The sequence below is a fragment of the Tachypleus tridentatus genome, chromosome 2 (assembly GCF_004210375.1).
Source record: "Tachypleus tridentatus isolate NWPU-2018 chromosome 2, ASM421037v1, whole genome shotgun sequence".
In the NCBI taxonomy this organism is placed as follows: domain Eukaryota; kingdom Metazoa; phylum Arthropoda; class Merostomata; order Xiphosura; family Limulidae; genus Tachypleus; species Tachypleus tridentatus.
Window position 1 is genome coordinate 88240317 of NC_134826.1, and position 16747 is coordinate 88257063.

The window sequence follows — 16747 nt, forward strand, 5'->3', positions numbered from 1 at the left end:
CTGAGTAACGGTAGGATTTTAATAGATTCACAGGAAACGTTTTTTATTTTTTTTTGTAAAATTTATGATGTACTAAGGTTTTACTAGCTAACAGTTTTACCTTTAAAAGTAAATGTCTGGACAGTAGTTACCTAACCAGACCTTACTTAGGCCCGGCATGTCCAGGCGGTTAAGGCACTCGACTCGTAAACTGAAGGTCGCGGGTTCGAATCCCCATCACACCAAACGTGGTCGCCCTTTCAGCCGTGGGTGCGTTATAATGAGACGGTCAATTCCACTATTCGTTGGTAAAAGAGTAGCCCAGGAGTTGGCGATGAGTGGTGATGACTAGCTGCCTTCCCTTTAGTCTTACACTGCTAAATTATGGACGGCTAGCGCAGATAGCCCTCGTGTAGTTTTGTACGAAATTCAAAAACAAACAAACACTTTATCGTAGATCTCTATATCAAGTGTAGAATTAATTAAACGGATTCTACAAAAGTATTGATTTTGAAATTGTTCTTACTTCACTGACAAGGTTGTTTTACATAATATTTTTACAGCGACGAGTGTGTTAAACGAACATTTACGATAAGTAGATCTGGTAGTAAACCTGACTTTGGTTTGGCTACCAGGAAGGTGTCATGGATTCCAACTGGAACAATGAATTAAATGCAAAGCGTGAGATTATAGTATAGGGTTTAATTATAACACACCACAGTGTTTAGAGCTTTCACTTTCAACCTTCAGGCTGGTTCTAACAACCTTTGGAAATAATCGTAATTCGTACGTTGTGAAACGTTTAGGCTGTTGAAAAATAAGATGGTAATAGGAGACGGTTCAACCGTAACAAACTGGCCATCTTACGAAATCCATACAAACTTTATCAATAAAAACTAAGCGCTTTTAAAACGTAGTTAGCTAAGGATAAAATGGTCTCGTGAATCGATAGCAATAAACAGCCCTAGAAGAAAAATAAAAAATAAAAATAGGAATATTAATTTTAAGTTTGCAGAAGTGAAAGTGAGAATACGCGCACTTTCTCTTTGTTATTACCCTCGTACATTAGCGCACCTTTTCCCTTCAGTCAAACCATTCCTAAAAGTCGATTTTCTTTGAACACAAGACTGAACTTATCTCTGTAGCTCCAGACACCGTTACCACGTTGTCGTCAGCTCTTCTAGATATAAGGATGACCCAAGACATTTATTTGTTTGCCTTTATGCTCACAAATTAGGTTACCTAGCCTTTTTTTTCTACACACAACAACTTGCATGTAATTTCTATCCAACCAGTAAGGCTTGGTTAGACTCAGTTACACGTTTCTTTCGTTGTCTTTTTTCTGTTCCTTTAACTTCCAAAAACAAACTTTTCCCTAAGTCCATAAGATTGTTTCTGCGATGACTCTTTCTTTGTCTTCAATGTTATCTCCTCCTTTCTTATGGGTCCCGGCACGATCATGTGGTTAGGGCGGGCATCTTTGGTGGGACGAGGGCTCGCACCCGCGACCCACAGAATGCGATTGAAACGCATATTGTACATATTGTTCTATAATTACATATTTACAGTCGGTTTTTCACGTTAGATTGTACATATTGTTATATCATTAAATATTTACAGTCAGTTTGTCACGTTAGATTGTACATATGGTTATATCCTTACGTATTTACAGTCGGTTTGTCACGTTAGATTGTACATATTGTAATATCATTATGTGTTTACAGTTGGTTTGTCACGTTATATTGTACATATTGTTATACCATTATGTTCAAATAGTATGAATTTAATCAGAACAGCCAATTAAATTCGTTTTCGTATACTTTAAGTAGAAATCCATTAAAATCTCTACATCTTGTATCCCACATCAAAGTAAGACCTTGATGACTAAGCCTAAGTGTGATGTCAAGTGACTTTCAGTTACGATACTTTTCATTATACAGCACTTTTCAGGTTACTTTGTACATCTAGTTGGTGAATAGAGAAAGGTTGGTATTAAGACTGTTTTTGTTTTCTGTTAAAACAGCCATGATGTACTAATCATCCGAAGACGTACGATCACTGGTTAAACATCGCGTTTAATAATACCACTTATTTCCTAATTTACCTAAATAGTCATCACTTTATAACAATAATCGTTCAACATTTCCGCATGACTTAAGATTTCTATTCTTGTCAATTTACTCCTTCTGTCTGTCTATCTGGATTAAACCTTCCTTTACTTTGTCTTTCTCATTCTGTATTATAGTTCTGTCATTCAATCTGTCTCAACAAGTTTACAATAAAACCAGAATATTACAAAACCTGTGAAACCAGGTGAAACAAATCGATAACGAAACCGTGATAATACAAGTATGTGCAGGTTTGTTTTTTAGTAACCAGCAGATGTTGTGAAGTTAGAGGTTGATATATAACAAACGAATAGACCATAAATACACATATCATAATTATCGATGGAAATTACATCGCAAGAATTGTTTCATTTAAATCTCGTAGAAACAAATGTGTTTTGTGTAGGATTTTTACAGGAATCTGTGTACTCTTCATAGCCTGTGACATGAATGTCCACAAGCGATGTCGGGAAAGTGTACCTAACTTGTGTGGCTGTGACTATACTGAGAGAAGGGGCCGAATTCAGTTGAAAGTGACCGCTAACCCAGCTCTACTGACCGTCGAAAGTGAGTAAATGAATGACAGAACTTTATTCATAATATCTACTGTTAACAAACACTGTGCACAGAAGCAGACCAAAGGTGCTTGAAACAATATACATTATAATGATTTAATTGTTCTTCGTGTCTGAATTTAGTTGTTTTTTATTTTAATTACAATATTAGATAGTAATATACTAGTACGAAAACTAAAAAGAGAGAAGTCTTACAAAATGAGCCCTAGAAACAGATTACAACTTAAAAGTAGAAAATGTATTGAGTGATTGTACTAAATTTGAACTCTCAACTAGATAGATCGTATAAAAACTAGAAAAAGTAAGCTCCGATATACCTAAATACATAGAACTCTAAGATGCGTGCTAGACAAGTGATAGCACTGTTTAATCAGACCAGGCTTCCCTCCCCCCACACTAAGCGCGCGGAGTGACCATCGCAGTACACGTGTTGTTACGCAGACAAGATAAAGCGACCAACCTGGTGAGCAGAAAATATACCGACTGATAGAACTAATTTGTGAATTTAAATGAGGTCCTAAACAAGTGAGAGAAATAAGTTACACGGTTATTTATTAAACTTTTATTTATGTAATCCTGAAGAAGGAGCCCAGTTAGGCTCATAATATTTAATAATATCGGTAGAATATAATGATGACTTACCAAGACTGTTGATAAAATTAATAGAATATTCATAACGTGTTAAAAACAACATTTAGAGTGGAAGTTTCAACGTAGAATTACTATATACATGAGTTCCGCTTAACACAACATTATGAGGTCAGTCTATGCAAGAGTTAATTTTTTAACTTGCCAACCTATTTACTTTCATGTATGTTGTTTTGTTTTGTTTTGTTTTAATTTAATGAACTAGAACAAGCAGACAAGTTCTTAGCAAGATTAATAGCATAAACTTTATTGCAAACCTGCAACAAAACCATAAACTGACATTTTAGACAGGTTAATGAGGAAATGTGAGGTTCATTCTAAAAACACGTCTAAGAATTTATATTTTAATTTTAAAAATTTTATATGTGATGTTTTTGGAAGTAATTAGGTTTAAATCTTGGCTCATCGTACAACATAACTATCACAAATGTATGTCAAGCATGGAAAACATAGCTGTTTTAAGTTGAAATGAATTCCCTGGAAAGGTAGTTAGCTAATAGTATCATATGTAAGTATCCTTAGACAAAGCTCGAGAGTGAACCAAATGTGATGTTTCCAAACAATCGGTAACTACAGTTACTTAGCACAGGTAAACATGCCTTAGAAGTAAGAAAACAACTAAACATATTAATTCGAAATGGTTACGCACACGACATTAAGGTTTATATCAAAATTTCTTATTACATAGATAAAATATCTACATTAAAATAGTCGAAAGTAACACGTGAATTAAGTTGTAACACCAAGGTGAACCACCAGATGGCTTGAAATATGTACAAGTGAACATACAAATCTTATGCTTTGTTTGTAGTTAAGCATAAAGATACACAATGGGCTATCCGTGCTCTGCCCACCACTGGTATCGAAACTTGGTATCTAGCGTTTAAGGACGCATATTGGGAGACATTCAAATTTGAGAACGAACAACCGACCAAGTACAAGAAATCATAGCTTGAATGAAATCAACACATGTACGCATTAGCTCGAATACAATTTTCACAAGCGCTAGAGACGAATAGACTGCTCATAACGTTGTCTTTTAATTCAAGAAGTTCTATGTACAAACTGGTACAGTAAGCTGGAATTAGACTAATGTTAGATTTATGTAAACGGTATGTTGTTAGACTCAGTGCTATAACAAATTTTCACGTTTGTTGTAAAACTTTTAATTAGAAAAAAACACCAAGAACCTAGTATTTTATTTTTACTAAACTAGAAAACAGTTTGTTTTGAAGTTGCAAAATTACAAGACTGTCTGCACTAGCCGACCCTAATTTAGCACTCATAGGCTAGAGAGAAGGCAGCTTTAGGGCTACTCTTTTACCAATTAACAGCGGTATTTATCGTCACATTATAACACCCCACTGTTAAAAATGCGATCATATTTGTGATGGGATTCGAATCCCCGATCCACTCGTTACTAGTCGAGAACCTTAATCACCAGGTTAGGTCTAATAGTTAGCGTGTCGGACTGCAAATCATAAAAATCTTATGTTCAATCCACGATTTACAGACACTATGTACTTTCGGTTACAAAGAGCGTTACAATTTAAAATAGGGGAGAGGGAGGTGCTTGCTGACTGGTTTGTCTTCCCCCTGGTCATCAGTTCTAAATCTGATTATTTCACCTGAATCTCAAAGATCTTTGATAGCCATTTAGCTCATGTATTACATAAAGTTGTGTTCAAGTTCGATAAACCAAATACCATCTTAATCAATCATATTAAAAGTTGTATATGTCTGAAGTTTGTTCATAAGGCGTATAATATCTAGTTTAATATGCTTTCAGTGAGGGTTGGAAAAATATCACGGCACATAACTGTATCATAATAAGGACTCAAAAATGAAATATAAACCCTATTTCATATCTATAATTCTTGAACCTACGTTACATCATGAAAGACCCAAAAATGATATTCTAATTTTGCTGTGTATTTGAGGCCAAATTGGTTGAACATTTTAGTAGCTTTACGACAATGTGGAATTTTAAAAACTCGGTCTGATTGTTCACTGAAGATTGACAACAACATGAAACGATAAATATTTTAGAATGTTACGAGACATAAAGAATAGTTACGAGGAAATTGATTTATTGGTAAACGCAGATCTTTTGCAAGTAAACGTAGGATATCAATAGCGAACTGTTTAATTCAAGTTGTGATATCCAGAACGAAAAACAGTTACGACTTTATCTACAACTTACTCTACTGCGTGACTTATATAGTTAAATTATGCGTCTGTGGTCATTGCCTGGCACGGGCTAATGTTTAGGGCACTCGCCTCGCACTCTGCTCGCCGAGAGTTCGAATCCCTTTGCCGAAAATGCTCGCCTAAAGCGTTATGGCGTGAGGTAAAGAGTGGCGTTGATAACACTACGTAACACAAATTTTGTTCCTAGATAGTATGTGTTATTTCTTAATTGCTTATGTTGCAAAAGTACAGAAAATGGCCATTATTCCCTTCAAACGTTGCTTTTGTGACCTGGATAATGAAATTTAGAAATTAATATATTTTCTAAATAAAAAAAGGCAAATTTGCACATTTTTATTTACATAAGGTCTGAATGTGGCCTGGCATGGCCAATCGCGTAAGGCGTGCGACTCGTAATCCGAGGGTCGCGGGTTCGCGCCAAACATGCTCGCCCTCCCAGCCGTGGGGACGTTATAATGTGCCGGTCAATCCCACTATTCGTTGGTAAAAGAGTAGCCCAAGAGTTGGCGGTGGGTGGTGATGACTAGCTGCCTTCCCTCTAGTCTTACACTACTAATTAGGGACGGCTCGATGCAGTGGGCTAACAACCTACTCATTTAAATACCTGTTGAAGAATCCGCAAGCGATTGCAGCCCTATGTTCCTTGATGGAATCTAATGGTGATAACTAACTAACTAACTAAGGTCTGAATAAAACAACATATGAATCAAGATTTACATGTATTTATACTAAAGTTATTCAAAAATTTTTAGAAGTGAGTAGTTTTTCGAGATTTGCGACATTAATGTAAATGACTTTCACGTATCAGCCCCCAAATATAGTCTCCCATCGTGTTTTCGTTGTACAATCCCAAGTCACAAAAGCAAAGTTTGAAGAGAAAAATAGGTCTTTTCCATTTACTTTAGGCATAAACAATTGTGAAATAACACTTTCTACCCAGGAACAAAAAAAGTAAAAATTTTGTTACATAGTGAATTATCAATCTAGTTTATCATTGCTGCTTCCTGGGCCTGGCATGGCCAAGCGCGTAAGGCGTGCGACTCGTAATCTGAGGGTCGCGGGTTCGCGCCCGCGTCGCGCTAAACATGCTCGCCCTCCCAGCCGTGGGGGTGTATAATGTGACGGTCAATCCCACTATTCGTTGGTAAAAGAATAGCCCAAGAGTTGGCGGTGGGTGGTGATGACTAGCTGCCTTCCCTCTAGTCTTACACTGCTAAATTAGGGACGGCTAGCACAGATAGCCCTCGAGTAGCTTTGTGCGAAATTCCAAAAAAACAAACAAAACAAACAAACAAAAGCTGCTTCCTAGTCGCACAGCGGACTTATATCTCTAGAAACTGGGTTTCAATACCCACAGATTGTATAGCTTTTTGCTTAATTCTAAGCAAACATCTATCACTGCTAATTAATGCAGATAGCCCGCGAGTATCTTTGGGCGACATTCAACAAAAACAAACAACTTATGTATGCTGTGTCGTTATCTATACATTCGCTGAATTTTTCTACTTACGTACGAGAATAGATTATTTTGACAAAGTAATCTCGTTCAATATTCGGACCTCCTGATTCATGTCCTTTAGTTCAACAAGCTCAAAACTTGATTCCGATGGATCCGAACGGATTATCAGATCCCTACGTAAAGGTGAAACTCATTCCAGAGAGCAGAGATTCGACCAAAAAGAAGAGTAAAACAATCAAATCCTGCCTGAATCCCCAATGGATGGAAACTATCACAATGTAAGTATCAGTCACGTATGGAAACTATCACAATGTAAGTGTCAGTCACGTATGGAAACTATCACAATGTAAGTATCAGTCACGTATGGAAACTATCACAATGTAAGTTTCAGTCACGGATGGAAACTATCACAATGTAAGTGTCAGTCACGTATGGAAACTATCACAATGTAAGTTTCAGCCACGTATGGAAACTATCACAATGTAAGTTTCAGTCACGTATGGAAACTATCACAATGTAAGTTTCAGTCACGTATGGAAACTATCACAATGTAAGTGTCAGTCACGTATGGAAACTATCACAATGTAAGTATCAGTCACGTATGGAAACTATCACAATGTAAGTTTCAGTCACGGATGGAAACTATCACAATGTAAGTTTCAGTCACGTATGGAAACTATCACAATGTAAGTATCAGTCACGTATGGAAACTATCACAATATAAGTTTCAGTCACGTATGGAAACTATCACAATGTAAGTTTCAGTCACGTATGGAAACTATCACAATGTAAGTGTCAGTCACGTATGGAAACTATCACAATGTAAGTTTCAGCCACGTATAAAGTTAAATTTCTTGCTTTTCAAATGAAGCTTTGGGTGACATTATGTTTGACATTGTTTAGACTTGATAACACTGATTTCTTGGATATTATTTTATCGGATAATGTTATGTGGAGTCGTTAGGTTCATCGGGTTTTTGCTATAGAAAACAGAGAAAATCAGTAGTATATACTCACTACAATTAACCACTAATATTGTACAAAAACCAAAGAAAATTGGATAGTGTGTAACCACTACATCCATCTGTCTGGTTCTATATAAAATAAACAAAAATAGGCAGGGCATAATCGTTTCACTGATCTATCTTGTACAGAACAAAAAATTAAAAAAGAAGGAAATCGATAAGGTGGTCCTCACTAGTTCATCAATAAGCCCATGGAGGGTGCAACCTGGGCAGCCAATTGAGTAGCTTTACGCTTACCAACAAGCAGATAAATTGTGTATTTTTACTCCATTAGTTTGAGTTGTTAACGTAAACAGCTTTGAATAACACAAACTGTGCCATGGATGATATTATATTTTCTTTGCAAACACTCTTCTTTACTTCCTGTTATTATTTTCATCATTAACATGTTCTGTTAGTAACGACAGATTTATCGTCATAGAACAGCAATAATACAGCTGAACCTTATCATCAACAGATGTGATATAATAGTACAGTAGAATCTACAATTCACGATAAAGTTCCTTAGAAAGGACTACATTTACTAAATACAAAATATTTAGAGAACTCTTTCCATTTAGGCTGACATGCAATTAAAGATTTAATTCACCCAGCTCTAGTAATAATCTCTGACTTTAACCAGCAGTAATATTTTACATCCCTCCCCCCATTTGATTTGTTTAAGAAAAGAAAGGTGGGTAGAGTTTCAAATAGCCATCTTAAAATGAAAAGCTGGTGTGTTGTGACCATGAAGTTCAGTTCTAGGTCAAACCACACAAGAGAACATCCGTAATTGGTCAGTAAAAGATCACATAGTATCACGATGTTAATTGGGAAGATAAGATCTGATCATCTTAGAGTCTGTAAATACCACTGGTTCAATTAACAAACCAAATATCCAATGGTAACAAGCAGTGTATTGTGTTTAGTCGATAACTATTGATTGTTTGTAACTCCTAGTTTTTAGTAGTAACTTAGTCAGCATCATCTTGGTTAAAGTGTTCTAACTGAAACTAATTAGTTTTATTTACTCTATATCCAGCGATTTACAATCCGAGGACAAGGACAGGAGGGTGCTAATAGAAGTGTGGGACTGGGACAGAACTTCCAGAAATGACTTCATGGGATCTCTGTCATTTGGTGTTTCTGAAGTCATGAAGTCTCCAGTAAATGGTTGGTTTAAGCTACTGACTGCAGAGGAGGGAGAATTCTATAATGTACCAGTGCCACCAGAAGGCACTGACATTGCAGAGCTGAAAAAGCAAATGAAGGTTTGGCACTATTTTTGATACTATATACTACGGATATCTGAAATATATAATGGATTTTATCATGATATTTATTATAGCCTTTCCAATCACTTAACTTATGATAACTTTTAATAAAACTTATTTGATGCATAATTATTAGATGGGATAATTTATTTGTATAGTTGTACTTCATAAAGATAATTATCCTATTCAACTTATGATAACTAAAACTTCCATTTATGCTTCTGAATAAAACTCTCAGATTGTCAGAATTAGACTCCACATAAACTGTATAACCATGTGTGTTTATTCAGGAATTTGACATCTTTTCAGAGCCACACTTTCCATCAGAAGTCCCAGAGCACTGAAAAACTCCAAAATAAAGTTGTCCCCCAACAGTCCATAGGTCGGCAGGAAGTAGAGCGAGTGTCAGATTTTAATTTTCTAATGGTTCTGGGAAAAGGAAGTTTTGGAAAGGTAAGACTTTGTTATTGTTGTGCTCAACAAAAAACAAACAAATATCATTGCCTACTTAGGCAGAGTAACTTCTAGGTTATAAAGTAAAATGATAGACTGATGCAGGGATATAAAATATGTAACAATGTATTTCTGTTTTTGTCTATCTAGTACTCCATAAATATATACATTTTCCATATTGTATTAATCTTCCTGGAATACTATGAAAAATATTGCATACAGAAAAAAAAAAGTTAAAGTCGACCATGAATTTTATCCCTCAACAAAGATGTTTAAAAATACAGATTTGTTCCATAACTGAATACAAACGTGTTTTGTTTGGTTTGGGAAGGATCACGGCCATTTAAAGTAAAGGTACTACTAAACTAACTACAATGATGTCCACATTTCCACATCTTATATGCTTTTTTTCATTGTTTAATGTACTGTGAATTTCTTTATGTAAGGATAAACTGGTACTGAATCCTGAACACTAACCAAAGTTAAAACCTATATAATTTGAATTATTTGTTACTTACTGAAATTATTAAATTTACTTATCGTTAGCTCATTGTGTAGCTTTGTGCTTATCTGTACTGTGCCCACCATGTGTATTGAAATCAGGTTTTACTGATGTGAGCCCTCAGTCTTACCACTCCCCACCCTCCAGTGGTACAACAGTATTTCTGTGGATTTGCAACACTAGAAACCGGATTTTGATACCTGTGACAGGTAGAGTACAGATAACCTATTGTGTAGCTTTGTGCTTAACTTCAAACAAACAAACTTGCCACTGAAGGGAATATTCTTAAATTAAGTTAAAGAAACTAGTGACTCTGGAGAGAGAAGTGACATCTATATTTTATTATATTTTTTGCAGATTAGCATATTTAGTATCTCTCAATGATATGCCACTTGTGTAAGTTGCAGATTTATATAAGCATTAAAGATTGTTTTTAGCTGTTCTTCAAAATTTTCTACAATATACTCGAGACCTATCTTCACATAATCATTCAAAACTCTAAACTAGGGGAGTACATGGAACACAATAAGTTAACAGCACCCACTGTCAACTCCTATTGATTGAATACAGCGATCTCATCATCACCTTTATAAAACTTATAAAGTATTCACAACTCTAACAATGAAAGCACATTTTGCAGCAATGAATCATTGGATTTATTTTCCAGACACACTACCTACAATTACCATGGCCTGCCCAAATAAACTTAAACATTTAAATTAAGTGAATGTCATCAAAGCCCTAGTTGTTTTTTTATTTTAATGCAATTAGAGCTAACTTAACCTGAAAACTCTTGATGACGAAAAATCCACTTTACTGATAAGGGGAGAACAACGTTGAAGTATTCATTCCCATACCAGCCATTCTGAGATACATTAACCTGAAAACTGTATAATCTAAGCATTATTTAATTTGAAACACTTTTATAATCTAATCAGTACTTTATCAAAAATGTTGTATGATATAGACATCGCTTAGCCTGAAACTGTGTGTAATCTAAGTATTTCTTACAATTATTTGCAAAAGTAGTTTCTAGTAATAATGTTGAATAAAGCTGCTTTTAACTGTAGATTTGCTGACATTTTGTGCATTTATAGTAATTAAAGAGGTCTATATCTAACACTTGTGGTTATAATTTACTGGACATTACCCCTGATGTTACATCATTCATGTGTTGCAGTCTCTTAGATTACAAACTTTTTGTTCTTCATCCCTGAGTTATGTAAAAATCATTTACAGCTAGTTCAGTTAGAAATAGTAATACAACACTTACAGTGTTATACCTTACTAATGAATATTATTCCTAATGAGGAGCATAGTTTGGCTCTGTAGTAGAGGGCTTGTTGAGTGTGTTATAAAAGTGGCAAAAAAAACTCTCGGTGCAGATGGTAGGTGATATGGAACTGTCCACTGTTTGCCTTCCCTCTGGTCAAAAGTTCAAAAATTCCATATAGTGGCAAATAGTCTCACTAGCTTTGCCTTAAATAAAAATATGTAAAACAACCATTTATTTATCACAAAACACAATTTCAAACAGAAGTACTCTCCTCACAACAAGAACATGACTTTCACTAAGGGTACTTGTGGGTTTGATTATATCTTTATTAATGCTCTTTGTAAATTTACCACTAAAAAAATGGAACTTTTAAAGAAAGCATACTTTTCAGTAAAAGGTGTCATCTCCAATATATAAAATTGAATTAGTAGAATGTCAGATATTGCATTTATTTTATTTCCCATCATCTCACTGCTGTCTAGTATATTGAATGTTTATTTCAATAGGTGATGCTAGTGGAAAAGAAAAGCACATCTGAGCTCTTTGGAGTAAAGATCTTGAAAAAAGATGTCATTATCCAGGATGACGACACTGAATGTACAATGATTGAGAAGAGGGTGTTGTCTCTCAGTAACAAACCTCCCTTTCTGGTCCACCTTCATTCTTGCTTTCAGACTCAGGTAGGTGAGAGTTTAACTTCTTTCTGTTTTTAGATTATGATGGTGACTCTTCTAGATTCGAACTTATCCCCACCTCCATCCCTAACTGCGTTATGGAATCATTTTCTGGTCAAGATTTACTTCTGTTTCTGCACTGAGAAAGGTGGTCTTCTTAACTTAGCCTTATCCACGCTGTCAAAATGATGAAGATAATTGTTTTTAGTTTAACTTCGTTCCTATGTCGAGATTAAACCTAGTTTGTTTTATTTTTCTTTCTCCCTATGCTAACCTCACTCCTGGTTTCAAAGTGAAGCAGATAATGGTTCTAGATTCATCTTCACTTGATTTTCAAATGAATGGAGATAATCTTTTTAGAACAGCTTCACTTCATATTCAGGCCTGATTAGAGGGGGGTCGAGGGGTTACAGTCCTGGGGCCCGGTGTCAATTAGGGGGCCCGGAGAAATATGGGATAAAGAATAATGCATTCTCATTTTCATAATATACTTCAGGAAATATTGCAGTACTGCAGGAAATCGCTTTGCGTCAAAAAATGTATATTCTCAACACATTTGGCTTCCGCCCACTAGAAAAAAAAATCATACGCCCATAAATGTACCACGAATTTATGAAGACTTCAAAAAGGGCCTGGGGACATAACTGACATAGGTAGCTGTTTATTCATCTTCATCCTTGTTTTCACACTGGTTGTTTTTACATATTTATTCACTTTTGTTTCACTCGTATTTTGACATTGGTGTTAATCATACTTTCTGATCCAGCACCACTTCTTCACGGACGCAGGCGATCTTTCTTGATCTATCTTCACTCTTGTACTCAAATGATCCAGATGTCATAATATTAATATCTTATTTTGTTCTTTCATAACTAGTGCAGAATGCATCTGTATGAAATGTTCAAGTCAATTTGTAAACATCCATGCAAGTTTTCCATTTCATACGACTAGCATTTTCGTATGTAATAGTCATGAACTTAAACTAATCAATCATCTTTCTTACCTAAACGTTATATATCAAAGTTGTATCTACTTGATCCTGTTTCTGTGACGAAGTTATATTTATTGTAAGGGTTGATATACAGACATTTACAATTTAGTATGAGTTAGGCTTATCTTCACTACATGTTTATCTGAAATCACTGTTGATGTGACATAAACATTAGGAATAATATAATACGATTCTGGTTTTACATATAAATCAGGATTTACAGGTAATTTTCTTTTAAATTATAAATCTCATTCTTGCGTTAGTCTTTGTTACGTGAGAAAATATTTAGGAAGTTTTTCTTCACCACAACAGCCAGTGGTTCTAATGAAAATCCAATAGCAATAATTTCCACATACACTTAATCTTGACGACTGAAGATACTCTCAAACTGAAATGTTTGTATATTTGTACTTTTGATGTCATTATTATACTTTGTTCAATATTGTCGTAACCTGCTTCTTGTATATACTAAACACTTGCAAAATAACATTAGATTACCTAAATAGCACATTATTCAAGCTTCATTCCTCCTGTTTCCAGAGTGATAAAAGTAATATTTATATTGACCAACTGGAGTAGGTAGTCTTTCATGGTCCAACCTTATGCCTCACGTTTCCAAACTGATCCTTTTTCATTTAGCTTTGCTTTAGTCTTCTGATTGAACAGATCATGCTTGGTTGTTTTGTTCATTTGTTTTAGAGCAAAGCCACATTGGGCTATCTCGTCTCTCCACCGCAAGGATTCAAACCCCGGATTTTAGCATTGTCAGTCTGTAAACTTACCGGGTCTTTCGCATTTACACTTGTTTTCTTATCCATGATATTTATAAGTATCGAGAACACATCGTCTGTTTACACCGATATAATCTCCTCCAAGTTTTAAAATTAATCACCACATAATAAAACAAAATTTATAGGAAGGATATAAATAACATCTATACTTTTTCTCTCTCTTTAAATATATAACTTCAGTTAGTTGCTCGTTTTTATCCAGAATTACTTTAGACGTAATCTCTTAATCTACCCACTTAATAAAAATTGTTGTAATATACCATGAATATCTCCACCACAGGTCAAATAAATGTTCCTTGTTTTCTCACGATCTACTAATAACAATACTCCAGTTATTTTCTCAATTAAGATTAATTGAAACGTAGAATTAATAATCAGTGATGTCGAGAAACCCACTAGTTGAGAAATTTATATGCAAAAACGAGCCGTTTTTGCATATAAGAAACGTAGAATTATTTTTAAATTGTTTGTTTGTTTGTTTGTTTTGGAATTTCGCACAAAGCTACTCGAGGGCTATCTGTGCTAGCCGTCCCTAATTTAGCAGTGTAAGACTAGAGGGAAGGCAGCTAGTCATCACCACCCACCGCCAACTCTTGGGCTACTCTTTTACCAACGAATAGTGGGATTGACCGTCACATTATACACCCCCACGGCTGGGAGGGCGAGCATGTTTTAGCGCGACGCGGGCGCGAACCCGCGACCCTCGGATTACGAGTCGCACGCCTTACGCGCTCGGCCATGCTATTTTTAAATTTAACGTTTAAAGTTTAAAATAACTGCAATTGCAAGATGTTAATCTTTCATACAGAGCCTTCGTTTCTTGTTGATTTTGGTGAAATGTTCAGGTTATTTGTATTAAAATTACGTCATTTTCATGGACTGATTTTACTTGACCAGTCTTTAACGTAACGTGATTATCCATTAAGAAACCATCAGAATATTTTATGGCTATATTTGAAGGCGCACTGAATCCCGGTTTAGTTAAATTATCTCGTGTGGGATTACTGATAAAACTTAAGAAAACATTTCACTTTGAAAATATTGGATTTATTTTCAGTATAAATACTTATTTTGCAATTCTCCACAGTATCTCTTCGACTTGGTAAATTATCGTCTATTACTGAACCTCTTGATGACGTGTAACTTTCTCGTTGTTTTTAATATTTTGTATGTTATTCAACCAATAGCATTCGGCCATTCATTACATTAGAAAATTACTCGACCAATGTCGTTTGAACACTTATGATGTTTTAATAACTTTTATAAATCAATATTAAGTCCGGATGCACTTGATTAGATAGTTATCTACTCAAATCGTGTTTCTATACGAGTCTTCTGTCTTCAGGATCGTCTATATTTTGTAATGGAATACGTGAGTGGAGGAGACCTAATGTTTCAGATCCAGCAGGCTGGAAAGTTTAAAGAACCAATAGCTGTGTAAGTACCACATTTGATTTTCCTATTGGCTAAATATAGAGATAGACCTCAATAACATAGAAGGTCCATATTCAATGGCCAGATCTGATTTTTTTACTTTAATCATTGTCAATGAATAATGGTCAGTAATAGTAGCAACATTACTTAACACATTGGCTCCCAAGCCTGTTTTGCCAATACTTTCCAGGATCCCACTAGTCATTTTATTGCTACTTTTTAGGAAGAGTGTTTACGTAGTCGTTGTATCCCAGCCAATAAATGGCCCTTTAGAAAGAAAATAGAGCATGACTCACCGGCGGGTCTTACTGGAAGACTAAGACGTATTGACACTGAGAAGGCAAAAGAGTTGAAAAACGTACTCTGGTGAAAAACTAAAAACATCAGAAGTGCTCAATATATATCGTTCAAATTTGTTTCATGTTCCTGTTTTCTGATACTTTGATAGAACGCAGTGTACTCACATCAGATCATGTTTGTGCTTTATGCTTGTTTGCCGACATTAGGACAAAAGTGACTTGATCTTGAGAAAAGGAACATTGTCTGTGACACTCTGATAATAAGCCTGAGATGATGAGTACACTTTATCTTCAATCAACCCAAAAATCTTCTTTGAACGTCATCTATTATTATCAATCGTATGATTCGCTTAGACAACAAACGTGATTAGAGTAACCGTATCGAAATTTTAAAACAGGCTGAGCACAGCGGAACTTTTACAATAATTATACTTTGTCGTTGTCGATTTTAAAACTAATTCAGCTGAAAAATTACAGTCATCTCAGCGTTCTTTTCACTACCCGTGCGCTAAAAAACAAAAGAGAACTGAATTGTAATTGTCGAGAATGTATTCTTTAATTTCTTTAAACAATTAATTCAGCCAGAAAAGGGGGGTGTTGCACCATAACTAATATAAGCAGGTTCGGCGCGAGCTCTTCTCTATTGTTGACTATTCTTAGCCAGTTAAAATCGTATACGATATTATTAAAATTGATCATGTATTTGAAACCTCTAGGAATAATGAACTTAGGTGTGCCACAGTGAATTTTGGGGGACAATAGCACACTACAGCACACTCCTCCGGTGTGTTGACCCTTAATCATTTCCTGAGAAAATTCAAAAATTAAATATTTGTCTGAGTTACATAATTCGCTTGCTAGTATATAACCTTACAAAATAAAGTTTCTGTAACTTATAACTGCACTTACAGTTCTGGGAAACTTATTATAAGAAGTTAATCCAAATATTTCATTAATTTGTACTTTTCATTCAGATTTAAAGTGCTAAAACTGGTGTGCTTAACTCGGGCATGGTTGACAGTGCCCGTTACCCTACCAGCTTTCTAAATAGAATATATAAAATATACAA

General features: G+C 35.2%; 1 pseudogene across 1 annotated transcript in view; it reads left to right on the forward strand.

The window, feature by feature from the left end:
* The window catches only part of LOC143244439 (protein kinase C, brain isozyme-like), a 79991-nt pseudogene that overhangs the window by 48540 nt on the left and 14704 nt on the right, over positions 1-16747 (forward strand). The window contains exons 5-10 of the transcript XR_013025088.1: positions 2526-2654; positions 7102-7258; positions 9027-9255; positions 9568-9711; positions 11996-12169; positions 15291-15382. The product of XR_013025088.1 is annotated as a protein kinase C, brain isozyme-like (transcript). The remainder of the gene's footprint in view (positions 1-2525; positions 2655-7101; positions 7259-9026; positions 9256-9567; positions 9712-11995; positions 12170-15290; positions 15383-16747) is intronic.